Here is a 20566-nt window from a genome sequence, read left to right as displayed (position 1 = left end):
TGGCTTAATTAATCCAGTTAAATTATGTTAATAAAATTATTATTAAATTATGTTATAGCTTGGTCCTTCAAATGCCTCAGCAGCTCCCCTCAGCTCTATAAAGCATTTCAGCATCTTTCAGCTCTTGCTCTGATTTACCCAGCTGCAACTTAACTGTTTTAGTTCACTGTCACCGCTCTCATAGTGTCGTTTTTGGCAGCAGCAGGCAGCTGTTCAACACTTTAAGCCAGTTTGGCTTGTGTCAATTATCAGCAATCAAATACCTCAGTACAGTACATCAATAAACTCAGTTACCAACATAGGAAGAACAAGATCAACATCTTGTGCCTTTGTTAAACACCTTTAAATGTACGAGTTTTCAAATAAATTAAAAATTTTTAAAAAATTCTATACATTCTGCTGCAAACACCTCCTTTACTTAAATTAATCTCATAGTTTGTGTCCATGTACTATGAAATGCTGGCAAATTATACCTCAAAACACTTAAACAGAGTCAGATCAGTTGAACTCACTGTTAGGGGGCAGCCACTGATAGCTGCTGCTGTGGCTCAGAGGTCTCCCTTTGTTTCCTTCTGTAAGAAAAAATATATTTTAGACAAATTTTACACTTCAGATTCCTTTATACTGTTGAGACTTTCCTCAGTAGAAAAATTACAGTGACTCTAGAAAAATAGTCCATTAAAACCAGGAGTTGGACGATATTTCAAAAACTTAATATATCAAAAATTATCTATATTGATATTATTTTTAATTTAAAGGCAGAGCATGTATGCTGCTTATCAAATCAACCTCAGTGACTCAGCAATGTTAGCTTAGCTGTAACGTTTAGCACTTAACTGCGTTTGTTAGCTGTAAGCTAACACCATGTGAAGCATTTTGATTCATTTTGAAATGTTCACAGTGGTAAAGAGTTAGGGAATTTTGTGGGGGACACAAGTTATGAGGGACTTGGAGGTTGCTAATTTATGCTGTTATATTTTCACTTTGCCTTACAGCAGCCCTGAATATTTTCCTTTTAATTATCATGTCAGTGTTAAAGAGCAACTTGCAGGTTGAATTTCTTACTAAGTTGAGCCCCTGTGGGGCCAAAGCATCAGGGATTTTTTTTAATGTATTGAGCCACTAGCTCAGCTTCAACACAGGTGACTGTCAGCTCAGACCAGGAGAGTTGGACTGCAGCGGCTCATGTCTGGTTATTTTGCTTGCATTTTTTCTTTGTTGTCACCTACAATTGCTGTCCATTTGATCGTCACCAGTCTATTAGCGCCTCCATAAGGAGGTGGAGGGTTGTGGTGCTCTGGCAGTGGTAAACTAAAGTAGCTGAATCAATTCTGACCAGTCCTGTTTAAAAAACATGTATCGATACTTGGCACTATGTGAATCTATAACAGTGTATCGGACAGTGTATTAGGACTTGAATACCAGTTTTTAACTAAACTTTAAACTTTGATATTATTTATTTTAATTTATTTTGTTGTTGTTGAAATGTGCCTGGCATTCCAAGACAGTTTCTAAGAATCAGTAGGCAATCAGGACTGTTTTCAAGGTTTTTGTAGAGTGCAAAAACTTTGATATTATTTATTATAATTTAATGTCTTTTGTTGCTGTTGAAAACACAGCATTCCAAGACTTTACATTGTCAGATTCTTTGTAAGGCTCTCCTATATTTGTTGATTTTTTTTAAATATGTGTTGAATAAATTACTTATAACACATTATGTAGTCATATTTTCAAATCTCCAGTCAGCTTTGAGCACTGACTTAATGTAGGCCCCTGTGGAATCTGTGTTATAGCTTTTGAAATAGTCAATTCTGTGATTCTATCCATGACTCTGTTATCACAGAAACTATAGGGCCCTACCGTAATGCTGTCATCAGTCTGTCCTAGGGGAGGCTGTAATGAAGTGATGAAAAAATGCTGTCTTGGTAATAGCCCTGAGACTGAAATGTCAGACAAGAATAAAAAAATCGCACCAAGGTTTTTGATGGTCGAGCTTTCAGAAGTAATACAGCCATCAATGATACAACCTGGGGTACACCAAACTTTATTTCAGAAACTTCAGAGATTGTATTGTAACTTACATGTTGAGTTCTATTTGATAAATATGAATGAAACAATGAAAGCATGGTCTCCTGGATACCAATATGCTTCTCTAAGTGGCCTAGAAATATGCTGTGACCCATGGTGTAAAAAGCTGCACTCAAGTCAAGAGGCAGCAACAATGATATTAGATCAGAATCAACAGTAATTAGTAGATCACTGACTACTCTGGTCAAGACAGTTTCAGTAGAATGATTGGACTAAAAGCCAGATTGAAATTTATCAAAAAGATTGTTGTTGGATAAGTAGGCAGTGAGTTGATCAGCGACTACTCTCTCAAGTAATTCTGACATAAAAGGAAGATTGAAAAATGGTCGATAATTGTTCAGAATTTGGGGCTCAATATTAGGTTTTTTAAGCAACGGTTTAATAATAGCAGTTTTAAAAGCTGAGGAAACTAAGCCCATGGGGACAGGACTAGCTAAAACATGAAACAGTTCCTTAAAAAGATTAAATGATATAGGATCTTATTTACAGGTTGTAGGTTTGGAAGCAGTTACCAGGCTGGTAAGGGCCTCAGGGGAAAGTATTTCAAACTGTGAAAGGGTGCAGTTGGTCTGGGTCACAGTGCCTGCATCCATCCAGGTATTGGAGAGTTCATAGATATCATTCTGAGAGGAATGTGGACCAGTGACTTTATCTCTAATTGAGTCAATCTTATTTGTGACGAATTTTAGAAAATCATCAGCACTGAATGAAGAGCTATTAGCAGGGATATTCTGTATGAGTTAGACAACAGTATCAAACAGAAACCGTGGATTATTTTTATTAATGTTAATCAAGTAAGAGAAATATACTGTCCTAGCAGCTGAAAGTGCATGTTTACACTTCTTAAAACTCAACCCAGGCAAGGTGATAACTCTCGTTTTGTCATACGCCACCTGCGCTCAAGTTTTCTACAGATCTGTTTGGGTGCACTGGTGTCATCTGAAAACCATGACGCTGATTTAATCCAAGTACGTTTTCTGGTTGTAAGAGGAGCAAAAGAGTCGAGCGTTTTGAGCGAGGCACTATTCAGATTGTCTGTGACATGATTAAAGGAATCAGAATTTGCACTACTGGAGTCAAGTATATCAGGTAAACACTCAGCCAGTATAGACCTAGCAGTGGTGTCATTATGGTGAAGAGTGTATGTGTCAGGCTCTGAACACTTAGTTGGAGTGCAGAGAGAAACTTTGAAAAAGACACAAGAGTGATCAGAAAAAGGAACCTGTCAAATAGATAAAACATCAACATCAATACGTTTTGTAATATAAGGTCCAGTGTATTTCCACGGTTGTGAGTAGTGTTCCTCACATGTTGGGTAAAGTCTAGACTAGTAACAAGGTCGATAAATTCCACTGCCCTAGAATCTTCAATCTTCCTCTCCTTCAGTTCATTAAATCTCTGCGGTATTGATAAATCTGCAGCCTCTAAGATGCTGCGCTAGAGTGCAGTGCCGTTATGCGCGTTCGTTCACTATGTTTACCTTCATTAAATCGGCTGAAAAAAACACCTGTGGCCAGATGCATGAATGATGTATATGCACAAAAACCATCCATAAGCCATTCCCTGCATATAAACTTGTATGTATAAAGGCAGAATGTGCTCACCTCACGCATTCTTTAGACCAGGCGTACACATGTTTTTCTAAAGCGATCTAAGGGTGATGTGATGAGGTGGAGATGAGCTGAGACGGAATCTTTTAGTAAAACATTGTTTGTTTATGTTGATAACCAGCTGCACTGATTGTGTGATTGTTTTTTGCATTTACACTGATTTGTAAAATGCCAATCAAAGGAGCATTTATTAAGGTAACACTGAGTAATTACTTTGTAATTTACTTGTGTCACACCTTGTAAAGTTGGTTTAGATATGAGCCACATCTGAGATATCACTGCTGACGATGGTGATGAATTAACGATATGCTATAAATAGCCGCACGCAATGACAGCTGCTCTACTGTTAGAGAACCTCACCAGTGCAACACAATCAGTGAAACGGCTCTTTTTATTTCTCTCTTCCCTTTGTAAAATGTTCACTTTGAGAAAATGAAGACTGATAATTAGTCATGTGACTCAAATGTATTTATCACACCTGTGAGTACTCAGCAGTTGTACTGAGCAAACCTGAAGAAGCTACAGGCGAAACGCGTTGTTCGCTCTTAATAAAGTCACAGTAAAGTCATCTCAGTGTGCAGTGGTTAATTTTGATTTTCACCGTATGTTGCTGCGACTGACCAGCACCTGTCTGAAAATACTGGCTGTGCATGGGGAGTTCTGTCCTTTTATATACTGTTGAAAACATTGCGGGAGGTTTCCTTGCCCTTGATTGCACGCCACAATACGGACCAAGATGGGCGGCCAAGCAGAGCACCTGAACCAAGCGGTGTGCCTCTCCTTATGTGATGCGGAGGCACACAACATAATTTCTCAGCATTCTCTGTTTGAGGATCGCCAAAATTAAAAGTCAACAGTGAGTCTAAATGATCAGAGATTGAAGATGATGTATCTGGAGAAAAAAGATATCCGCCTGAGATGGCACAGGATTGCACGGTCTGAATACTGGCATAACAAACAAATTCCCAGAGGACTGAGAATAAATAAGAAACCCATACTGGGCAATCAAGATCCTGAATTTAGAAAAAAGTGTGAACAGATTCTTAACAAGTGCTTGTTTGATCTGACTTTACTGATTATTGAGCAAACTAAGCAAGAGGCTTTGAAAGTAAAGACTGAGTTACAAGAACTAAGAACTATGCTAAAGAACCGTATGGACATCACTAATTTCACCACGATGGAAACTGAACTGAGCTATGAACTAAAGGCCTACAAAATAAAAAAGTATGAACGAGATGCGGAGGATTATAGAAGAGGAACTGTCTACAATTGGACACCTGTTTGGAAATCTGATACATGGCGCAGCCAGAAACCAAGACGTAGACGCACTCACACACAAGAGACCGGGACCGCAGCCGGCCAGGACGATGCCGGGAGCTTCTTCTGACTAGCGAGGAGGTGGCGAGTGATCAGGGGCAAACAAGCACGTCCTCCACGGATGAATGTTTTTTAGGGGGAAAAGGGCGCCCACAAAGAGGAAAACCAGAAGGGGACAGAAGCGCCATCAGAGGAATGACAACTCGGTAATTAATATCTCTGATTATACTCTGACTAACCCTCAATTAAACGTCTTGAATCGTGGACTATCCTTTGTCCCTACTAATAAAGTAAATGCATTTCAATCGAAAGTTGATTCTTATAAATTTTTCAGCTACAGCTACACTTAAAACACTTCTTCCACAGTAAGTTAAATGAAGCAACAGGGGGAATATCAGACCCTCTGAACAAGTTTAAGAAAAAATCCACCTTCATGCCTCTTGGCGTCCCAAATCCCACACTTGCTACATTTAGTAAACTAGTGGAAAAGGATATTGAGGCAGCTGTTGAATCTAAAAACAGTCTCAAAAATTGTAATATCAGTCTATTAGAAAGAAAAGCTCTGAATGAATTGAATTGAATAATCCAAAAATTATTATAAAACCAGCTGATAAAGGTGGAGCTGAGGTGATACAAAACACAAAGGACTATGTAACTGAAGCTTTAAGACAGTTAAGTAATACCACTTTTTACAGACCATTGCTGCAAAACCCAGTGGAGACATACATGGGAGAGAGAGATGACATTTTGTACAATGCAATTGAGAATAAGTGGATTACTAAGAGTCAATATGATTTTTAAAAAATAGAACATCCTATTACGCCTGTGTTTTACTTATTGCCAAAGATACATAAAAGCTTGGAAAATCCTCCTGGTAGACCAATTGTGGCGAGTAGCAAGTCATTGTCTGAACCTTTGAGCCAATTTGTGGACTACTTCATTAAAGACATTGTAAAGACACTACCGTCATATGTGGCGGACACTGGAGATATTTTAAAATTGGTGGCGGACATCTCTATGCCTGACAATTCTTTTTTGGTATCTTTTGATGTGGAGAGTTTGTATACCAACATTCCACATGATGGTGGACTGGAAGCTATGGACTTTTGCCTTGAACCTAGAAAAGATGCACTTCCAGCAGAATTACTTATGTCACTCACTAAGTTTATTCTAAAATCTAACTACTTTATGTTTGACAACAAGTATTACTTACAATCTCGAGGTACAAGCATGAGGTCACCATTTAATCCCAACTTTGCCAATTTGTTCACGGGTTTGTGGGAAGACAGACATATATTTAACAACAACACCTTTGCTAACAACATCTTGTTTTTGAGAAGATACATTGATGACATCTTTATGGGGTTTACAGGCTCTGAGGATGAACTTAGGGCATTTAGTGACTATATAAATAGCACTCATCCCTCTTTGCATTTTACTATGGAATACAGTTGTGAAAAAATTCACTTTTTGGATCATTTGATTACTGTTAATGAAAATAGAAAATTGGACACATCTATTTATCGAAAAGAAACTGACAGAAACACCATTCTACACTCTACAAGTTTCCACCCTCACCATATGATCAGTAACATCCCATATGGCCAGTTTGTGAGGTTGAGAAGAATATGTAGTAAAGAAGAGGATTATCAAACTAAGGCTAAAGAAATGTCTCAACGTTTTAAACAAAGGGGATAAGAGCAGACACTCATTGATCAAGCTGTTGATAAAGCTAACAATGTGGATAGGGAAGTATTATTATATCCTCCCCCGAAACACATTGAAAACAGAGTAACTTTTGTGTCTGAATATTGTGCGGCATCTATGCAAGTCAAACAGATTATAAACAAACACTGGAAAATCCTAGAATGTGACCCTAGTTTGAATCATTTGTCGTCCTCTAGACCTCGTTTCTGCTTCAAAAGAGGCAGAAATGTCAGAGATACTGTTGTCAGTTCTATGTATAAGGAACCTACACAAACTAATTGGCTTTCTCAACAAGTGTATGGAAATTATAGATGTGGAAAATGTGCACACTGTTCAAACACATTTGATACCAAGACATTTAATCACCCTCATACAGGAAAGAAATATGACATAAAAGAATTCATTAACTGTCTCTCTACACATGTCGTTTACATCTTGAAATGCGCATGTGGCTTAATGTACGTAGGCCAAACAAAGCGCAATCTAAGAGTTGCCGAACATAAGGCTGCCAGTAGAAATGGTGATATGGATTATGCCGTTGCTAGACACTACAAGGAGAAAAACCATGGGTCGGCTACGTCCCTCAAATTTATCGGCATTGAAAGAGTGCGACCCAATCCAAGAGGTGGTAGTTTGATTAACCAGCTCTTAAGAAGGGAGGCATTTTGGATTTATGAATTGAATACTATTGAACCTTATGGACTTAATGAAACACAGGATTTGAGTTTTTGTCTGTGATATGTAAATATTAACTTGTATTTCTCTCCACAGGCTATTTGGACTCTTAGGGAGAGATGAGCCACTAGGTCCCCATTTAGTGATGTAGAGGGACGGCTGTAGGACCTGTAGTCCATTCTGCTGAGGGAATTTTACCCATCCTATTCAGTCAGTTGTTTACGGGATGTAATGAAGTTTAATTATATAAAATGGTGTAATTCTTGTAACTTTGTGCAACATTAATCATGTCATGTTTTTTGTAATGTGTATATTTTCATTTTCTTGCCCTTTGTAAAATGTTCACTTTGAGAAAATGAAGACTGTGATAATTAGTCATGTGACTCAAATGTATTTATCACACCTGTGAGTACTCAGCAGTTGTACTGAGCGAACCTGAAGAAGCTACAGGCGAAACGCGTTGTTCGCTCTGAATAAAGTCACAGTAAAGTCATTTGACAAGTCAAAGTGATTTTCACCTTACATGTTCCTGTGACCGACCAGCACCTGTCTGAAAATACTGGCTGTGCATGGGGAGTTCTGTCCTTTTATGTTCTTTTTATTTCTCATTTATTTCACTGACAGCTGTACAGACTTGTGGAGCAGGCATCATGTTGATATGAAAACATTTATGGCTCATTAAATCTGATAGTCGGTTATAACTGGATATTCTACCTTTTCATGAATGAGATGTTGGGTTAGCAGGGCTGATCAGTCTCTTTTCCAACTTTCTTTTCAGCAAAAGTAGCGTCTCATGTTTTATTCTTGAGACACACTGCAGTTTAAACATTGTGTAACATTAATTACTAAACCATGTGACCAAATTACGAGGCGAGACAGGCTACATTAGAGTTGTCGCTGAAATAGTGTCGGCTTGATCATGACTATTTCGTCATTACGTCTAAAGCTGGATGTCTCCCCACTTGAAAACTCATTCCGGCACTGCTGGCTCTATATGTAGCTATAGATATCACCACATTTCAATAAATATAAATGTATTAAAAAGAACACATCAGTCTATATTAGATTCCGTTCTAATTTATTTTGCTACATAACAATGTAGCAAAATGTTGCTGAAACGCAATGTTCACTTTACATTCAGACAAACTGAACTGGCAGTTACAAGTGCTGATTTCATCAGTGAGACCTACATTTATCTTCCAAAAGGAATTATATCATATATCAATGTAGGAGGACAACCGCTTGTTCTTTGATTGTGTTAACTAATCTTTGATTCTTAAGGAAAATAAGAGACAGACTCCCTGGATTCCTAAGTTCGTAAGAGCAGACCCTCGGCCTGCAGAACTGACCTTTGTAACCCTAAGTGGGAGTTTGATCAGTGATGCTCAACAGACTCAGAAAGCTCCTAATAAACCATTTCGATAAGTTGAATTATGACACGAACTAAAAGCATGAACTGACCCTAAAGGCCACTTGGATCAGAGGAAAACAACTCCCACCTTAGAGGGAAGACAGACTCTTATCAACAACGCCATAAACTAACCCACATTCCTGAGGACTCCCTGCAAATCTGAGGCAAACCTGAAATTCATGTGAATTAAAAGTCTGATTATTATGCAACTTATGTCATGTTATTTGTCATGTAAATACAAGAAGAATGGTATAACTTTCATATAATTACTCAACTACTTACATTTTATTAACCTTTTATACTACAGGTAACAATACTGCCTTCTATTGACAAGAGCTAAATTCCCCTATGTGAAGAGTTAATGAATGTTTGATAACCATGTATTAGTATTTAAAGTGTTTAACTTGTGATCTATTAATCTCATAGACAATCATATTCTAGTAGTTAAATTAGACAAGTAGTTGTGTTGAAAGAATAAAGTTTCTAAAATAATAGGAATGTAAAGATAATATTTGAAGGATCTGAGTTTAAAATTTTCTTTTATTGCTAAATAATAAATTATATTATGAAGTAAGAGTTTAGCAACTTAGATTTATATGTTTCTGAAAATAATCTTATCACATAAGTGTTGCCTAACTTTATTTCCTTTCACTATAGTTTTAAACTTTATTTCAGACTGTTGTATGTTTAGACATCATGAAGTGTAAATATGAAGGTTAATGTTCGTTATTAGAAGAATTGACTTATCATGAATCATGTAAACTGTTTAACTGTTTCTTGAATGGTTTTACAAATATGATACAAGCTGACAGGACTGTTATTAATCAGAAATATCATGAATGCTTGGACATTATGAAAAGAATGCGTTTACAGCTTTAATGTGAAATAATAGGCAACAGTGACTTGAAGTGTGAGTTTTTGCATGTTAAAACTCAGAATTAGATTTCCCAAAATTCCTCAAGAACTCAAGAAAACTCTTAAGACGTCACTTTTATTTTTCAACCAAATATATCCGTATTTAGTCTTTTATTGTAACAAGTTAATTTGTTTCTGTTTTATTATTAACCTTAAGTCTTGTATTTCCATGTATAGTGATTTAATTTTGAAGTAAATATGTACAGTATTTTATTTTGAAGTAGACGATGCTGAAGATTTGAGCGTAGTCAGACTAAACTTTATCAACACTTAACTCAAGTTATTACAAGCCAAGTAAAGCCTGAACGTAAGCTCCAGAAGAAGAAGAAGAAGAAAATGCTCTCTGCAATACTGAAAACCAGAAGTGAAGCCGGCCTAAAGACTCTTTCAGAACAGCCTGAAACGGCTTGATACTTTACCGGCATTCAACGCTTCTGCATCTACGGAGATGCGCCACAGCCCACAGCTGATACGGGCTCTCTCACAGCAACACCGCTGGTGATGCTGCGTCAAACAACGCTGGACCTGCCAAGATGACACCTCTACCACGACATGACACCTCAACAGTAAGGCATAACATGGCTTTGTGATCAAAGGTTGATGTCAAATAACGTTAAAGTTAAAGAATTTATTTAGAGAAATTGAATTAGCTTTAGCATTAGCCCCTTAGCATTCCCTGGTGCAATATGTAAAGCCTCGAGTCACGCACTTTGAGCTACTCTTGCTGAATAATTTTCTTTATTATTTTTATTATCATTCTTAGGCCTTATTTATTTATTTATTTTAATTTCTTTTTATTTATTATTTTCTGTATATCATCTATGCTTTATCATGTACCCTCAAGACGTTTAACTATTAATAAATGTCTTCATTTAATTTAAAAAGTGTTTGGTTGTTTCTTTGAGCTGCAGTAAACAGAGGTCACTGTTTGGGACAAGAACTTACGATTATGAGACTGAATCATTAATTAAATTGAACAAGGGTTAGTGCTCCCTCCTAGCACTAACAAATCCTAACCAAAAAGGAGGTGGTGCCCTAATGACGAGGTAATTCATTAATAAAGTATTAACACTCCTACATCAAAATGCTGCAGAGACATTAGAGCCAGCGGTAAATCACCAAAGAGCTGGAACCCAAGTCCTGCGTCGTCATATGTGGTAAACGTACCACATATGACGACGCACACTTTCTCACATGAAAAAATATTAAAAGCAGCAGGTGCACTGCACTTCATGCTCTGTGGTGAAAGGCTTGTCTGTTGTGCTGGCTGTCTGTGTATACACTTATCTAATATGTGCGAATTAATCCTTCTAGTAAATGTGTAACGCTGTGTCGCCACCTAGTGGTAAAGATTCGGCCTTACAACTGAGATATGAGGATGAACTTTTAGCCTGCCCAACTACGTATTTTCAATTTAGTATCATACATAGTAACTCTGAACAACTTGATAGAGTTTTTGCATATTTCTGCTGTAAATCTGACTATACTCACCAGATGCTGCTGCAGCTGCCATCCTGTCACTGTGCTGGAAACACCAGAAGAAGCTCAGCTGAAGACCAGTGGTCTGCTTTTAAAACCCTTCAAACACAAAAGAACAAAATGATTCTCATTCTTTTAAAAATAATCATTCTCCAGGACAGATTCAACAACCTGGAGCCAGTTCTCTTTTTGTGGTTGTCTCAGTTACTGGCATGTTATTTTATGACAATGACACCAGTCTTTATGTGTCTGAAATTTACAAGTTATAGATCACCAGCAGAGGTTTGAATGTACATGTGGGGAGGCCTGCAAGTAAGGATTGCAGCAGTCTCTTAACATCTATTTTTAGGAGTATGATATATAGAAAAGTATTACAGTAAAAGTACATAAGTATTATGAGCTTGATGTAGTTCAAGTATTGCAGTAAAAGTACATAAGTATTATGAGCTCGATGTAGTTAAAGTATTGCAGTAAAAGTACATAAGTATTATGAGCTTGATGTAGTTAAAGTATTGCAGTAAAAGTACATAAGTATTATGAGCTTGATGTAGTTAAAGTATTGCAGTAAAAGTAGTGGTTTGGTCCCTCTGACTGATATATTATTATATATGACATCATTAGATTATTAATAGTGAAGCATCAGTGTTAGAGCAGCATGTTACTGTTGTAGCTGCTGGAGGTGGAGCTAGTTTACACTACTTTATATACAGTTAGCTAGTTTAGTCCAGTGGTTCCCAACCTAGGGGTCGGGCCCCTCCAAAGGGTCAGCAGATAAATCTGAGGGGTGGTGAGATGATTAATGGGAGAGGAAAGAAGAAAAAACAAAGTTCTGATACACAAATCTGTTTTCAGTTTTTGGACTTTTTCTCTAATCTTTGATTTTTGCTGAAATATTGGATCATTTGAACATTTCTTGAAATGAAAGCATGTGAGAAGTTTAGAGGGAAAAATCACTATTTGGTGGAGCTGTTAACAACTCATAGACATGTGAAATGTGACCCCGACTACACACTGCTTTTTGTAAGACGTCAAAAGCCAAAAAGGTTGGAAACCACTGGTTTCATCTTTAACAATGTGTTGTATTTTACAAGCTTGTTATATTATCCATTGTGTCAAATCTTCGTCTGAAAAGTAACTAAAGCTGTCAAATAAATGTAGTGGAGTAGAAAGTACAATATTTCCCTCTGAAATGTAGTGGAGTGGAAGTATAAAGTAAAGTACAAACACCTCAAAACTGTACTTAAGTACAGTTCTTGAGTAAATGTACTCGGTTACTTTCCATCACTGGGACTAATAAAGTCTGACTGAACTCACCAGATCCTTCAGTCGCCATAATCTACTCTGCTGGAAACATCAGAGACTGATTCAGCTGGAGGGGAGAGAACAAGAAATAAAGCTCATTAAAAAGTTCTTTAGTCACCAAATATTTTACTGTGTGTGTATGTGTGTCTTTCTGTCTTTGTGAGGACATTTTGTTGGTCACTACTTCAAAGGACAAAGACCAAAAGGTTCAAAGGGTTAAAACTCAGTTTTAGTTAAGATTAGAGTTGGGTTTAGTTTCAGTTTAGGTTTGAACATTTAGTTGTTCTGGTTAAAGTTGGTTAGAGATCAGAGAATAAATTATGTCAATGAGTGTCCTGACAACTATAGAAAGACAAACCTGTGCATGTGTGTGTGTGTGTGTGTGTGTGTGTGTGTGTGTGTGTGTGTGTGTGTGTGTGTGTGTGTGTGTGCGTGTTCCTAAAATAAAGGGTTTAATATAAAACATGTTTTAACTGATGAAGCTGAACTCGAGAAAGACTTGTGTTTCATTTAAAAGTGATCAATCTAAATGTACGTAAATGTAACTTTAATGAGAGTTTTTTTAACTTCCTGATTCTGTGTTTTTCTCTGAAATCCGAAATGGCGGAATTACCGCCGACATTAATGAATATCGATATGAAATAAAACTAATGAAACCTTCAACTTTGTTGCACAGAAACGACTTGAGATGATTTTTCAGATTGAACACTAACTGAAACCATCCTTTGACTGCAGTTCAAGCAACAACAAAATCGTCAGTCTTTTTAAAGCTCGTCTGTCCGTCAGTTTAAAGTTAATGAACAGAAAACTTTACGGCTCAGTTAGTGATTAAATGTGATAAATTAATACAACAGTAAAATGATCTGAACATAAACTCACCTGATGATGTTGAATTTTCGGTCACTGATGTCAGTTTGTGTCTTTTCTGCTTTTCTCTCCTCGGTGAAATTCTTGCTGCGACATGAGTCAAGAATCGAAAGTGAAACTCAGTTTAAGACTTCCTGCAGATATCTCAACACGTTCAGACTCCTTTCTAAAAACAAAAAAGCAGAAAGAAAAAGAAAAAAATGGTTGTAGTAGGTTTTCTGTGATTATTTGCTGTTTAAATGATATTCATATGTTTTGTTTAAATGTAATATTTGCTGAATATCTCATGATGGCCTTTATCAGAACATATGTACAGATAAACAGATTCCCATTAAATCTTGTTGACAGACTGAGGATTTTAATGTTGTGCAGTGTTTTCTTCTTTATTTCTCATTAACTGTCTATCAGAGGAGAATCTATAAATGCTTTGTTGTATTTTCAGTTTCCTCTTTAGTCTCTTAAATGATGAAATATTTCACTTCTTGCTTATAATTTCAACACAGACAGAAATTGTCTCATTAAAGTCAAAACGATGTAATTCAAAGGATCCAAAGGTTTTATTGTCATTATGCAGAAATAAACAAGTTATCAATGCAATGAAATGATCAGTTCACTATGTCTCCACCTGATGCCTTCAATTACTTATTATTATTTAACATATATACTAGAAACTATGTTTAATAACGTATTTAAAACATATTAGTAGCAAATATATACAGACACACACATCATACCCACCACTCACTGTACTGTAATGTTCTTTCTTCCAACACACAACCAGACAGGTGAACAATCAATATGAGATATTAAACTGAAGTCAGTCTGACCACAAACCATCTTTAAAAATATCACAACTGTAAAATTATTTAAATGACAACCATGAACAGAAATGTGGACAAAATAAAAACATCAAACAGCAACAAGCATAATATGTTTAATGTGCTGAGTGGCAGTTCATGCAGTTCATGCTGACATCTTAGTCCATTAGGCCAGTGGTTCCAAACCTTTTTGGCTTGTGACCCCATAAAATACAACAAAGTCTACCTGGGACCCTCATCACACATTGCACTGTCATCAAAGAGGATTTATTTTATTTTATTTCAATAACTTTTAGACACTTAAAGAGATAAAATGCAGTGATTTAGAATAAATAAAGTGACAATTTAAAGAAAGCTTGCAAAAAAACAATTTTGTGTGCCACAAATATGTTTTAATTTTGTCCTATCCTCTTGCGACCCCTTAGATTAATCCATTGACCCTTTGTGGGAGTCCTGACCGCCAGGTTGGGAACCGCTGCCCTGGGCTAGTTGTGAACATGCGCGTGTGTGTGTATGTATGTGTGTGTAACAGGTATTCCTCATCTTGTGGGGACATAAATCTGTTTACACAATCACACTGTGGGGACTCACCTCTCTTTTGGGGACAAAAAGTAAGTCCTCATAACATAAATCATTAATTTTAGGGTGAAGACTTGGTTTAAAGTTAAGGTAGTGGTTCTACCAACAAAAGCTGGGAGATTGTCCTCAGTCTCTAGTTGAACGAACCGTTGAGAGACTGACTTAAGTCTACTGCCAGACATATTTTAAGACACATAAAAATACTCTGTTTGAAATAGTAATTTCATCACTTCCATTGAAAGCACATTTGAAGGGGATCTCTTACCAGTATGAACAGGAGGAAAACCTCTTTCACTGTTCATATGGACACCTAACTGTTAGTTTAAGACACACTTAAAAATCGTGAACCTGTCCTTTAATGTCCTCAGGCCTAAATGTTAATGGTCCATGAAAAAGTCAAGTCAAGTCAATTTATTTATAGAGCACATTTAAAAAAAAAAACAAATGTTGACCAAAGTGCTTTACAGAGACTGAGAATGACATTCAAATAAAAACACAGACAGTTTGGGGGTCAAGGGGAAAATAAATAAAAATGTGGATAAAATCTAAAAAACACAACAGCACTGCAGAGAGAACACATAAATAGAATATAAATATAAACCAATAAAAACAGATGACCAGTCATGTCTTCATGACTATCAAAAGGAGAGCTCCACCTGCTGGACACAACAGCGTAAAACACACAAGACAGGTTCAGTGGATCATAGAGGATCCCACCTATATTAAACCATCCACTGATTATACAGCAGGTGGACAAAATAACAAGAACACAAGCCACAAGACGACAGCAGCTACAAGCTTTGTGAAGTTCATAATGTTATTAATGTGTGACGCTGCCAGAGCTGCTGATTCACCTCAGGGGTCATTTTGGACGCTGCAGTTTGTAGTTTTGTTCTGTGTCTTTCAGTCAGTGTTGGTGAGGACCTGCAGGGGTCTTGGTTGATAGTTTTCCTGTGATTGGACCAACATGTGTCCTCATGATAGATGAGACTTTTCCCTCTGTCACATCATATTCTTTAACAGTGTCTGAGACTAATGCAGTTCAGACAGTAGCTATCTGACTTTGTGTTGATTTCTAAACATTTGCACACAAAAAATAAAATAAAAAAAAGTTGACCTCCATTAAAACACATTCTGATAAACTTGCACTTGACCTGATTTTGTGGCCGCCTTCATAATTCTGACTTACAAAGGTGGACAAAAGCAAAATATGGAAACAGGACTTGTGTCTAGTGACTAAATCACAGGTGTAAAAAGGGAAAAGCCATTAAGAGTTCTCAGGAAGATATCAAAGGTCACATGAGCCAAACAGTTAAATATATGTGTTCACAGTAGATACAACACAGACTGAAAGACAATTAACGTCAGAAGTACCAACCTGACAACACCTCTGACAGGGAGCTCCATAAAACAAACTGAGGAAACACCTTGTTCAGGTGAATGATTTCCACTCTTAATGAACTGGTAAATAGTCTAGTTTTTTTTTTTTTTTTTTAATTGCGCTTTTAATCAAACGCACTTTTCACTTTGCTTGTCACTTACACACTGATTGCAGTGAGAAACCATGCAGGGTGCTGATTAGTTCAGCGTATTGCTCAAGGACATTTATAAACAGGACCTGGGAATCAAACCACCCACCTCTATGATTAATGGATGACTCGTTCTGCCTGCTAAGCTGCCTGTTGGCTAAGTGAGTGATGGAGTGAGTTAGTGAGTCAGTTAGTGTCATGTACACGCAGGAGCTCAGCCCAAATGAACTCACAAGACACCAAAATATAGTTGTAGTGGTGAAACACTGTCAAACATAGACAAGAACAAACTGACATTACAAACAGAGAACTTTGTCTTCTGTTCTGTGATTTACACATAAAATCAGCCACACAAAAGATTTCCTTCCTGAAACACGGCTTGTTTCTTACAGTCATTCATCCAGAAAAAGTCATCAGAAATTAAAGACATTTTACTAAACAGTGTAGCCCTTAAATCATCAAACAATGAGCAATAAAACAAAATGGACTTCGTCTTCAGTCTCACCTCGATCGGAGATCTCTGACTTTTGGATAAATTCTGCTTCACATAAGGCTCCACGCTGTTATTCATCAGACAATATGTCCATAATGTAAGTTTGAACCAAACATCAACACACCATCTTTCTTTGTACATTAGTAACAGTTTGCACTGGGCATCCTGAATATTACGCTGTAATCTGTTGTGGAAAATATAAAGGGAATCATCAAAACTTCACCTGACAACTTGAGGGGTGTTTATGCAAAATGTCCCAACCAAATTTCTTTTTAGTGAGCTGTTGTTCAGGCATATTTGCAAGTCTGTGTCAAATTCGAATGATCTCACATTCATGTCTGACATTTGGTGGCTTCCATCCCATCTCATATATATATATACATACTGACCCCTTTGCCTATCAAAAAAGGCCACAACAGTTGCTGATTGATTTATTTTGATGCAAAGATGACAAACTTTCCACTGTTTCCAGTACAAATGTGATTTATTACTTACAATCTGTAAGACAAACATAGTGCATCCACTTTTTCTGTGATAAGTCTATTTCCATAATACAGACAAAAAAAACCATAATATTCATTTACAACCATTACCACACTGTCAATAGCTGTTTGCTTCTCCCAGGTCAGCAACACCTGTGTCAAGTAATTATATTAACCTCCGTGTAATTGAAAGTGGCAGTACTCCCCCAAGTGGTGGAAGTTTTAGCAAACAAAAGTTTAACAAAAAATGGGTCTTACATATACAAAATACATAATTGTTCATTTGCTGCAAATTTCACAAACTCCCCATAGCATTAAAATATAATGATTAATGATTAATGATTTTTTACAATAATTGTAAAAAACTTGACTTTTGTGGTAGCTGGGTATTGTAAATGCCTTTGCATTGGCACACCAGTTAAAGTATGAGGACTAGGACCAGGGATGAGAGCTGTTCAACAGTTTATTGTCTTGTCCACAGGTTTACAATGAATAGCTGACTGGCAGATGATGATGATGATGATGATGATGATGATGATGATGATGATGATGATGATGATTTAAAGGTTTAAGAATGCATCTGATGCACAGTCAACAGGAGAAGGAAGCTAATATGCACAGCTCACCATGCTGCAGCAGACAATGGGAAGAGACTGAGCCAGGCCTCTTATCAATTTGATTTCTAAATTTTTTATCAGTCAGATAAAATGTAGAGTGGGAGCCGGTGTAATTTTAGGAGATTAGGGCAACTAACAATTATTTTCATTATCGATTAATCTGATGATTGTTTTCTAGATTAATTGATTAGATGTTTGTTCTACAAAATGTCTGGAAATGGTGAAAAATGTTGATCACTGTCTCCCAAAGCCCAAGATAATATTCACATTTAAGAAGCTGGAATTAGAGAATTTGGACATTTTTTTCTTAAAGTGTAACTCCAAAAACTTAAAGGATTATCAAAATACTTGGTGATTAATTTAATAGTTGGCAACTAATCAATTCACTGATTAATCATTGCAGCTCTATATAAATTTACTACATTTATGATTTTTTAGATAATAGAGTGAGAGATGGTGTAACTTTATAGGATAAAAAGAGAGCAGAGGAATTAACTCTTTCTTAAAAGTGCTATTTGCTATTTAAGCACATAAATATTTAAACTCTAAATCCAGACAATATATAAAATGAAGCTTCTCAAGTTACGTAAAATAAAGCTAAAGAATCTCATTCTTTGGAATGAGGTTAGGCCTTGGTGCCAGCTGCTAGCATCACGTTTTCATTTATAGTGGTTCTGCCCACTAATCACAGGATGTTGCATTTGTTTTTGTTCTCATCATGTTTTATCTTCATATCTTCCAGTTCTTGTCTCAGTTTTTTTATTTGTTTTTCCAATTTTAGATTACTTTGTTCCCCATGTTTAGCTCTCTGTGCCATTTCAGATATTTTTGCTTCTAGTTTTTTTTCTATCTGTTGCATTTCGTCATGTTTTCTTTTGTTGATCCTCTGTTCCCGTATCTGTTCCTTTGCCATTTCTAACATCTCAGTTTTGTAGCAGCTGCTGCCATTTTTCTTCACCATGTTCTCAATCTTGGTCAGCAGCTCTCTGACCTGTGTGCGGTTTGTCTGATCTTTGTTGTTGAACACCTGGTATCTGCCTCCACACTCATTTATTAGTTGTTTGACAAAGTCATCACAGTCTTCAATGTAACTCTCAAATGACTGATCATTCAGTTCTTCTCCTCTGGTGAAGATGATGATGATGAAATCTCCGGACCTTTCACCAAAAACCCTCTTGATCAGCTCCACAGAGTCTTTTTCTTCTTGTGTAAAGCTCCCGATCTGCAGCACCAACAAGAACACATGAGGTCCAGGAGCCACCATGCTGATGCCTTTTAGAAGCTCCTGTTGAACTTCATCATCAGAGAGAGTCGTATCAAACAAGTCGGGGGTTTTGACCACAACAACTGGCCGGCCATCTATCTCTCCTGTTGCCTGCTCGCAAGACTTGGTCGCTGGCTTTGGGCTAATTTTTGGTTTTAAATTATTTTTGCCTAAAATTGTGTTTCCAGTCGCACTCTTCCCACTGCCAGTCTTCCCAATCAGCACCATCCTGAGACTCTCTCTGCTCTGATTTTCATCATCACTTCTCTGTGTCACATTCTGCAGTTCAGCCTTAAGTCTTGTGTTAGTGTTCTCCTGCTCTACAAGCTTCTCAATCAGAGCCTTGGTGAACATGTCCTTTGTGAAGCATCTGGATCCTTCATCTCTCATCTTCTCCACAGTATCCAACATCTCAGAGATCTGCTGCTTGTCCTTGATGTTGAGAACAACATGCCTTCCTCCACAGCTCTGAATGAGCTCCTTGGTAGCTGGCACCTTGGTAACAATACCCCTTTTGCAAAGAAGACTGGAGTGTGCTGGAGTGATTACGGTGATTATATAAAAGTTTAAAAAATGTTCTTTTCCATTCCCTTTACTTATGTCCCTCTCTCTATTAAATCTCAAAATTAATCTCTCTTCTTCCTTTACATTTAGGATGCAACACAATCAATTTCAGCTTTTGGCAAGAAATTGTGAAATGCTCTAGTTATTATTGTCATTCTGTCTTCTGCATCGCCTAACTACTCACACACGCTTACAGCTGGAAGCCTGTTTGCCCATGTAGGCTATTACTTTTCTTATTTATAGTATATTTCAGCAGTTTATATGAAGTCGGACACTCTTGTACTTGTACATTGGCCCACTGACCCCATTAAAACTTTAAAACATTCAGCAAACTTTGAATATTCAAAGTTATGTTCTGTGTTGTGATTTGTACTCTTGGAGCAATTAAAGTCCAAAGTGAGGGCTTTTACTCAAGTTTTCAGATCTTTCACGTGTGTAATATCATATGTTAAAAGATAGGGCAGTAATTTTTTTAGACCAAAAGGAAAAAAAATCACACCTCAGTTCCACAGTTTTAATTCTCTAAGTGTAACATATGCTTCTTGCATATTACATTAAATACATAATTTGTGCTTTAAAAGGTCACTATGTCTAATAGCAAAATCTTGTAACATAGAATATAATTTTGTCATTAACTTTACCTTTATTTAATAGTTGTAAGGTGTACATATTTGTGTTATTTTCATATTTACATGCTGTTATCTTATATTTCATATTTATTTCCTGGCTCTACAGTATCCAAGGTAATGATGCAGCTATAAAGCCCATCACTGGGGAACAAGTCAGACTGGGCTTGTATCCCCCAGGTGAGTGTGTGACTGTTAAATGGAAACCTGTAAATATTAATGT

At 36.9% G+C, this 20566-nt stretch overlaps 2 protein-coding genes across 2 annotated transcripts in view; both read right to left on the bottom strand.

Annotated features, from left to right (window-relative positions):
- Positions 1–13565, bottom strand: part of LOC137169991 (uncharacterized) — a 157992-nt gene extending 144427 nt beyond the window's left edge. Inside the window, exon 1 of the mRNA XM_067573426.1 lies at positions 13384–13565. The gene's annotated coding sequence lies outside the window, so the exon portion shown is untranslated. The remainder of the gene's footprint in view (positions 1–13383) is intronic.
- LOC137170075 (GTPase IMAP family member 8-like) overlaps positions 1–20566 on the bottom strand; it is a 33035-nt gene that overhangs the window by 3651 nt on the left and 8818 nt on the right. The gene's annotated exons all lie outside the window — the stretch shown is intronic.

This window comes from Thunnus thynnus, chromosome 2 (genome assembly GCF_963924715.1).
Source record: "Thunnus thynnus chromosome 2, fThuThy2.1, whole genome shotgun sequence".
In the NCBI taxonomy this organism is placed as follows: Eukaryota; Metazoa; Chordata; class Actinopteri; order Scombriformes; family Scombridae; genus Thunnus; species Thunnus thynnus.
This window is presented reverse-complemented; position numbering and strand designations above follow the sequence as displayed.